Raw genomic sequence first — 9,823 nt, forward strand, 5'->3', positions numbered from 1 at the left:
AGTTACTCGCTGTGCCGTGTACAAGGGTTCTTGCATGCTTACTAATACCCGTGTTACATGAGCAGCCTTAAAGGAGCACATAAACTAAGCGCTTCAGTCACGACCATATTTTCAAACTAAGCCGTTAAACGGACTGCTAAAACGCACCGTGCGAAGTGATTCCCTTGACAGATGCATACATATCGCGGAATTCGATTTTGAAAATCGCGACCGCGCGCAACGGTGGCATTGCCCGCTACTAGACGCCAGAGTCGCTTTGACGGCATCGCGGTACAACCCTCTAACTGGTTTGCTTGTTTGGAGAAGCGTCGTCTGCTACACATAGAGAGAACTGGGAGTAGAAACGAAAAAGAAAAGAAAAGTGCCGGCCCCGATTGGAGCGCGGCCTCACTTGTAACCGCGATGACATCACAATCCTCCTCCTCTTCCTCGTTTCGGCCTGCAAAGCGAGTCGAGCGGGAACGCGCGCGTCGATGTTCAGGGGCGTTTTATTCCAAGAAAAATACTGCGTACACAGAATTTTTTTGTTTTAGTTGTCACGTCAAGTTACGTCCTTCCGTAATTCGCCAGAAACAGAAAATCTTTTGGATGGCTTTCTGGGCTCCTTTAAACGACAGTTGAAACCAACACGCTTGAAAAACGCGCGTAGCGTGAGCAAACGTGTATCGTGCCAACCTGTCAAGCGGCATTGGATTCAATGCCCTTTTAGAAGTTGCCACATTACACGCTTGCTGGCGCTAGCGCGTTTTCCAAGGCAGTTGGTTTCAACGGTCGTTGAAGGATGCCCGTGTAACAAGGGTATTATAAGCCGTCGTAAGCTGTCGTACCTAAACCTACAATGAAAAGCAGAGCGATAAAACAAGTCAGCAAACTGCTAAAGAAAGGACGTTATATTCTGCGTTTCAGGGTCAGTTGCACTCCGACGCACGTCTTACGTTGTTCCTAATAGTCTTCTTCTTGTCCTAATAGTCGTGGACAAAGATTTTTAGATTGACATCTTTTTCTTTTTTCAGAGATTGCTGCTAGATAATTTTGGAAGATGTTTCTCTACTCTATATGCGTATACTGAACTCTTCATGATAATCTAAAGTGAATGCAAGATGCCACTACAGAAACTACAGCACTGTTGCTGACACAAAAATATATGTCAGCCTCAAAACATTTGACCACGACTGGACAGAGTAGTTTTATATGTATGGCGAGGTGGTGATGTTTAAAAATTACGTTTGCAGTGCAACAACGACAGATCCATGGTGATGATGACATTAGGAGCTTCACGGCAGAAATTACCATACCCTACTCCATTACATGTGGGTGATTGTATTAGTGGGATTGGAATCCGATAGATGGAGCACACACACACACACGCACGCACGCACGCACACAGATGACTGGTGGGGCATACAATGTGGGCTCACACCATCAATCATGCATAAAAGATACTGTACGCACAATAGACGTGATGTAGGGCACAATGTCTGCCCAATGTACGTGTACGTATACTAGCGGTAACAGTATCCTGGATCTCCAGTGAACTTTGCAGTAAAAGGGGAAAAGAAAATGGAGCACAGGGGATCACAAGAACTCAAGACATCATAACTACATGAGTGTAAGAAGAGCAAAAACAGGTGAGGCCAGGTAAGGTACCTATAGGGGAAAAATTATGAACCGTTTGAATTGAAACCCGCTTAGAAGAAAGAATGAATGTGTCCAGAAACGGGACACGTGACAGCAGAGACAACTACGCCTAAACCGTCTGGAAGAAGTCGGTGATTGTCAAGTATTTCATAAGTAATTGAAGGCCCTGACTGTGTTGCATGAAGATTATGGCCTAGAATTACAGCAAGGATGAACGGCTGCTCCTTATCTCTGAGGACTCCACCGCAGTGCCACGTAAAGTTTGTTCTCGCTGCGATATTCCGTATGCGGTACAGTATACCACTTCGCTCTAATGCTAGCCGAAAGATAGCGATTGATCCTGTCTTACTGTGAGATGAAACTAATTGAAAAGCTTGGAATTCACACATTTCAGAATATTCATTTCGTACACACATTCATTCATTCATATATTCCATGCATTCGAGGTATTCATTGTTCCGATACAAGTTGTGTCCAGCGCGCGAAGCACACGGTAGCTTCCTTCTGAAGCGAGATCGAAGTGCTTACATAGAGTTAATTCTATAAATGACTGTGATATGGTACCACTTGCGAAAAGAATTATATTACATTAACCTCAGATCTTGGTAAATTTTACTTGGCACACAGAACCGTAGTGACAAACATTATCAAGAGAGGAAATTGCATCTTGGAAGAAATGCAGGTTCTGTAGTTTTCTGTGGATTTTTTTATTTTTATTTTTGTGTACCGCTCTTTTCTTCCTTGCTAAGGAGAGTGGTGCAGGGAACTTGACAAGTCCAAAAGTACTCCACTAAGTCATTTTCACTGATTCTGAAACGATTTGAGAAGCTCTATGCCCACAAACATTGCTTTCGACGCACGTTTTCGAGCACGATAACCATAGTGAAGGTCCGACTCGATCCGCGCATCCACACTAATGACAGTTCATGCAGAAGCCGCATGGTGGCGATACTGTACGATCTCGCGGCGAATAGTCTATAAGGGTAGCCTGTAAAGACGTGGCGCAGTATCAGAGTCTGTGTTTGGATTGTCGGGTGAACTCTATATTAAAGGGGCACCAAAGTGCAAAAATTTCTCCTCCAGGAATAAAAGGTGCAATTACATTAACACCAACACAAAAGGAACGGGAGTCACCGGTTGCATTGTTCGTTGAAAGAACATGCAGTTGACGCTTTCACTCTCCTTCTCCCCTACAATGCGTAGAGTAGTCTCATTGGTCACCGCAAACAATTTGTCCGTTCACAGCGGGAGATCGTTTAAGGAAACCAATCCGAGGCCTCTCCGTACTGTCGCCCTTCTTGAGAAGAGAGTGGGAAAGGCGTACACTACGGTTGCTTTCGCTCGTAAATCACAAACGACGCAACGAATAAATACCGTTCCTTCTGTATTTCTATAAAGGTATCTTTCATTCCTATCTAAGGTACCTTTCATCTTTCATTCCGCGAGAAGAAATTTTCGCACTTTGAGGCAATGTATGTGCACACTGGAGGGTAACGTTTCTACCACCGTTCGATCGTTCGATGGTTTGGGTGATGTTCGGAAGTGCGGAGTGAGCCACCGAGGTCATTCGTTCATTCGTGTGCGGCACCAAACAGAAGGGGGGGGGGTATATGTTTATTAAGAAAAAAAAAGGAAGGAAAGGTTAGCCAGCAAAGATCCGGCTTACTATTCCCAAAAGATGAAAAAGAAAAAAAACGGAAAAAGAAAGAAGCTTTCTCTCCCAGAGACCTACCATAGTGGATGCTTGTCTACGCGGTATTAGTACGATGATAATGTTTACTCTGCCTGCTGAGGTCTAAAAATGCATACATGTCAACACGCTAAAGAAATACCAGCTCCCGTGACATAGTGTTTAGGATGATCGCTTACCAGGGCGAAGACTGGGAGGTGACACGGGTTCGAATACTGCCACTGGCGGTGCTGTCTGAGGTTTTCCCTGGGTTTTCCGAAGACTTTCCAGACGAATGTGTGCACAGTTCCCCCTTAAGTCGGCCCAGGACGCACACTAACCTCCCTGTCCCCCACTCCTTCCTGCAGGCCTCTCTCCATCCGTCCACGTCTGTACGCCGCTCTGTACGTCTGTAGCTCATAGCCACAGTTGCTTTGCGGCGCTAACACGGAATTTGAAAAAAAAAACGACAAAGAAATGCCGGTTCCTCGTTGTGTATTACTAAGATTAATATTAAGATAAAATCGTGGTGACCGAGTTGATCAGGAAACTCGTGCGATGGGTCGACACAAGGGACTTCCGTTCCGTCCTTCTTGATTAGGAAACTATTAAAAGAAAGCGGAGCGAATTCCAACAGGCTGAGAAGAAACTAGTAGTGGGCAACATTCCTCTTTTCGATTTCGACACATTCTTTGTTGCCGGCATTCTGTCCATAAGCAAGAGAAACGTGTACCTCCGTACCGCTTCCCTGTGTACTGCTTCCGCGATTTCGGACCTCCACTCGCAGCTTTTCGAAATCGCCGCCAGGTGTCCACGGCTTCGCTGGAATCGTGAATATCTCCATGTTTCGAGCACATTCAAGTCATACCGAAACTACCGCGGTGTGTCGCTACCAGCACAGTCGCCCGCCCCTCTGAACATAGAAATATTAAGGAGTATGCTAGAAGGAAACCTCCGAAACTGGGACGTACGGGCGAGGGGAGCGCCATATTGAATCAGCTACTGTTGCCGCGGCGCATGCAAACAAAGGAATCCAGTAAGCATACAGCAAACATAACGCCAAAAAACTTTTTGGGACAGTAACACACCGCCAGAACCCATGTAACCGTAAGATATATGAAAACACATACACACACGAAGAAACAGACACGACACGGACGCCACATGGGGACGCCGTCTCCGCCGCTGCCTCAACCAGCCTTGACTACAAGCCTGGATAGGGGCGGGCACTGACAAAATATGTAGCCGACGGAAGCAGAGGAGCAACAGAGCAAGTGTTGCAAGAGTTTTTGGAACTGTGGCTGCTTTTACGGGCTGGAAATACACGACGTTTCCTCGGCTGATTCAATATGGCTGCCTCCGAGCGCATACATTGAGAGAGGGAAGAGCCCCATTCAAGTGCTTTGCTCTTTTCCGATCCTCCTCCCCAGCTTTCCTTCTAGCCTCTCTCCGCAAGATTTCTATGCCTCTGAATGAGTAAACGAGTAGGTAGGGTGTCGCGTGTCGCACCGAGGAGAAAATACACCGCTCGCATGTTCCGTAAACTTTTGTAGGGACCTGTACCGCCCTTGGGACGCTGAGTCTGTCGTGATTATAACAGCGGTCATTGAACATTCCTGAGTAGTCGATCCATCAGTGAGGTTAGCAGTGTACTCAGCATATCCGCTACGCACCACAACAGGAGCGCACACCGATGCGACTGCTCCATCCGACAGCCAGGCATAAACTGAGCGAGAGCGGGGACTGCGGAGCAATCGCGCGCACGTCTGCTCTCCGCGACAGCCTGCGAGCAACTGACTGGCGCGCCGTGCCGCGACCGCTACGCATGCGCACGCTCTTAGCGCCCTCTGCGGCGACCACCTGCGAGAGGCTAAGAGAGAAGAGCATTCCTGCGCCCTCTTCTTGCGTTGCTCATTGGTCGTGACGTCATCCCATTGTCCCAAGGTTACACCGTTTTTTCACATGGTCGACACAACTGGACAAGGTCAATCTGCGATGAAGCCACGGCATGACGTCATCATGCACCTGCGTGGATCAAGTACGCGTACGCTCTAGACAGGAGACCTATTATTTATTGAATCACTATCCCAAGATTATTTCTTTTATTCTTCTATAACGATTGCATAGGAAACTATTGCAGAAGATCACCATGCATGAAAACTGATTGTAGGAATTACTACCAAAGTCTTACTAAATGAGACTTGCAAAACAACAAAATATCCTAACATGTAACTCCATCAACGGCTAATAAGAGGACTAGGCACTCAACAAATCAACACAGAGTACGAGTAACAAGGAGCGCAGAACGATGCGTCTACTCCATCCAACAGCCAGGCACGGAACTGAATCGTAATGCTTTTTCTCCCCTATAAAGTCGTGCATCTGTCCCTCTTGCGGTTGATTTCTGAACTAATTTAATCACAAAATTATTAAGAATTGTTGTAGCACTATTCCCATTCAGGGCAGCACTATCGACATCGTCAAGACAAGAATGTTCCTTGTCAAAAAAGAAAAAATAGAAAGCGTCAACAAAGGAAAGCATGCATGTCGGGGCATGTCAGGACACGTCAGGACAAATCGCACGACTGCTGTGCAACAGAGGAAAACAAACACAGAGACACTTGAAGAGAGTGAAAAGACACTCACCATCACCGGCCACGTACACTACATTCGCTCATTGTAAATCCGCTCGTCACAAAATCCATCTGCAGCGTCGAACACCATCCACCAGTGACGAACCACACATCCGCACCCCATCAAAGACAGACAGAACCCCACCGAAGCTACGCTCTTCCACTGACGGCCAACGCAATTCCTAGGAGCAGAATTAACGTGTCCACACCTGCCAGTGTCCAAGAGAGAAGTGAATCCTTGCGCCCCCTGCAGGCCGTTCTCATTGGTCGTGACGTCATCCTATTGTCTCAGGGCTACACTGTCTTTTTCCACTAATGCTCCTCTGGACAAGGTCAACCTGAAACAATAGTGTCGCGGTATGACGTCATCATACAGGTGCGTGGCTCAAGGACGCCTACGCTCTAGACAGGGGACCGGTTTATTGAATCACTATCCCAAGATTATTTCCTTTATTCTACTATAATGATTGCATAAGGAACTATTGCAGAAAAACACCATACATGAGAGGAGATTGTAGGAATTAAGCATTTCATTCCCAAAGGAAAACACAGGAAAAAACAAACAGGAAAAAACAAAGGGTGTACAGGAAAAAACAAAATTATGGTTCAGCAAGACATGTCCATCCCCACCGAGAGCCAGGTAGCTAACTGAATAATGATGCTTTGTTCCTCGACTGAATAAGGCCATGCACCTGTCCCCCTTGCTGTTACTCTCTGAACTAATGAATCGCAAAATTATTAAGAATAGCTCTACTCCCATTCAGGGCAGCACTATAGAGATCGCAAAGAATGTTTCTTTTCAAAAAGAAAAAACTACATGTAGAAGGAAAACATGTCAGAACAGGTCTGGGCATGTCAGCGCATGTTTGTCAGACAACAAGGGGGAAAAAGCGAAAAGAAACACTTGAACAAAGCAGAAAACCAACATCAAACTATTTCTAAGCACACGCACTCCTTTTATTCAAAAACAGTGCTCATCATAAATCCGTCCAGGACAATACACACCATTTTTCTATTGCTACACTTTTTTCCAGTAACGGTCAATGCATTGCTACAGACTGCGTGACGTCATCACATCCTGTCTGAAGAAGACAGCGGCAAAGACAAAGACTCCTATTATTTATTGAATCGCAAGAGTATTTCCTTTGTCCTACTCTTAATGATATTCATTCTTACATTAAAATTCAACAAAAAAGCACAGTTCATATTAACGATTTTCACCCATGGTCATTAGAATCACATCACCAGTAAACTACCATTGCTCTTTTAAAATAATAAGTGAGTCCACTCAACATCATCACCAGGCTTATGTAATACATGACCCTTTCTATGCTCATACATTCGTTGTCTGAGGCTACACCTGCGAGCAAAAAGGCGCGAACGCCGGGGGGCAAAGTTCTATTCGCGCTCGGCGGAGGACTAGACAGAACGACTTTACGGGAACATAATTGCATTCCTATACTATATTAATGATTATTGCATTGCAGTTTAGAAAAACTACTACAAAACTATAATTTTAGGAGCCTATTAAAATTCTACTTTCAATGGAAACTATAATTGCCCTATTACATGGATCGCTATTAATGAGGCGCTCCAATTTTTTCTCTCTTCCCATTTCAGCCTTGTCATGCAGTGAAGCAGACTCACATCCAAAATAATTCATTTACACTGACGGTGTCATGCTTCAGGAATTCCTAACCTGCGCTCAGATGCAAATAAACTAAGAAAAAGACACCCATTTCTGCTATCAGATAATTCTAGCTTAATGCTACATACACAGCCGCATTGTCGCAAAGAAAGCCCACACAAATTTCTTTAAGCGAGAAGGGAAAAGGCTTAAGACCTCAGGAATAATAGCAGAGTCATCGGTCATCGCTACGCGGCTAACACAAGATAACAACAAAATAATAGCGGCGGGTAAAATTGCAACACTGCTAAACAAGTTCAGACATGCCATGATGACGTCACAAATCAATAAAAAAAGCACGCACACTCAGACAGCAACTCAGGAATGCACAAGGAGACGTGCATTATAGGAATTTCTCCTCCACGCTCACATACCAGCATTTCTGCACAAATACTTATAACTGCATGCAGCTTACTCCATCAACATATCAAGCAAAGTGAATGCTGACACTCAACAACATATAACAAAAAACAAACAAATTCCATTCTCATGAACTCGCCTCTGCCGAGCGGCTTTCTCCTGCTCTACCTGGATGCTGACTTTTTCGCCTCACCTACATTCTGAGTAAAAGCAGTGAAAGAAGAAAAGAACCGCGAAAAATTACACGGCATTTGTGCCCCACTAGCTGTAACTGCAAGAAACCGTAGCGCACGCTATTAAACTGAGAAAAAGACACCCATTTCTGCCACCTGATAATCCTTGCATAATACCACATACACAGTCGCATTGCCCTTGCGTAAAGAAAGCACAGGACAGGGATACACAAATTTCCTTAAGTGAGCAGCGAAAAGGCTTAAGTCGAACCGCTCAGCAATAATCGGAGAATCACCTCTTATCGCTATACGCGGCAAGCACAACATGACAGCAACAAGATATTAGCGAAGGGTAAAATTTGCAAGACACTACTGAACAAGTCCAGACATGCAACATCGCATACAAAATACTGCTCATCGGGAAAAAGGCCTAAGCCTGTGACAGAAAATCATAGAGCATACACAAGTTCATTTTTCTATTTCGCGTAAACTCAACACGGTCTGCTTGGAAAACGACGCACAAATTTGCTTAGGGAGCAGAGAAATATAGGAATTTCTACTCCGTGCTCAGATACCAGCATTTCTGCTCAAAAACCCATGACTGCAAAATTAAGCACTGCTTACTTCATCAAGATATCGAACACCCAACAAAATCAACCAACCAACCAACCCCACTTCCACTGATAGAACACTATTCAGCTTTTACCAGGAGGTTTTCTTCTGCGTAAAAGCAGAGAAAGTAAGAAAAGAGCAGCGAAAAATTACACGCACTTTCGTTCGCATAGCTATAAGAGAAAAAATTAAATAACGAGGCACACGCTAATAAACTGTGACAAAGACACCCATTTCTGCTATCAGATAATTATTGCATAATGCTAAATACTCATTTGCATTGTCCCTGCGTGAAGAAAGCACAGAAAAAGGACACACAATTTATCTTAAGCGAGCAGGGAAATTCACTTCTACTCAGACAGCTTAATACCATGAAGTCTGAATTTTTGCAAAGAAAACAAAGCTTGAACAGCGCTACGAACGTGACAGATACATACTAACAAACAAACAACAAGAGGACCGGCGTCCGGCACTCATAGAAAACCCTGCCCAAAACAAAGACTTCACCAGGTTCGCGAGGCAATTCCATTAAAAACGCTCGTCCTATCCTACAGATACCAATGCAAACGCGACTATCCTTATTTTTTAAACCACTATTTCACGCAGTAGTACATAAATGTATCACTCGTGTCACACGAAAAGGCAAACAGATAGCACTTACTTGTCGGGTCACTGGTTCAGAAAAGCCCGCGCGCGCACACACACAGACACAGACACACACACTCACATTTTCACACTCACAAACATAAAGTCTATTTTCCCAACCACATAAATCCATATTATTCCTCAGGTCAATAATTATCCTACCATCGTCAAAAGAAGGCACGCACATGTATGCGAACGCAGGTCTCCGTTCCGGATGTAATAGGATATCGTCACTCGGCCGGCGCAAACCAAAAAAAGAAAAAGAAAGGAATGCACGTTCGCTATACATCCACGGAGGAAACGGTGCCGTGCTTCTACGCAGCGATCATTATACAGGAGTGAATTCACTTCGTTTTCCTTTTACCTCCTTGCACCCATATATAAGAATATTATAGAGCAGAACGGG

The 9,823-nt window shown here is 44.8% G+C and overlaps 1 long non-coding RNA gene across 1 annotated transcript; it reads right to left on the reverse strand.

The window, feature by feature from the left end:
• Positions 1–6,244: 6,244 nt before the first annotated feature.
• Positions 6,245–8,019, reverse strand: LOC135385933 (uncharacterized). The gene is made up of 2 exons (XR_010420535.1): positions 7,932–8,019; positions 6,245–6,278 (listed from the first exon to the last, which is right to left on the reverse strand). It is a non-coding gene; the product is annotated as an uncharacterized LOC135385933 (long non-coding RNA).
• Between the last annotated feature and the right edge of the window lie 1,804 nt (positions 8,020–9,823).

Source organism: Ornithodoros turicata, chromosome 2 (genome assembly GCF_037126465.1).
Source record: "Ornithodoros turicata isolate Travis chromosome 2, ASM3712646v1, whole genome shotgun sequence".
In the NCBI taxonomy this organism is placed as follows: domain Eukaryota; kingdom Metazoa; phylum Arthropoda; class Arachnida; order Ixodida; family Argasidae; genus Ornithodoros; species Ornithodoros turicata.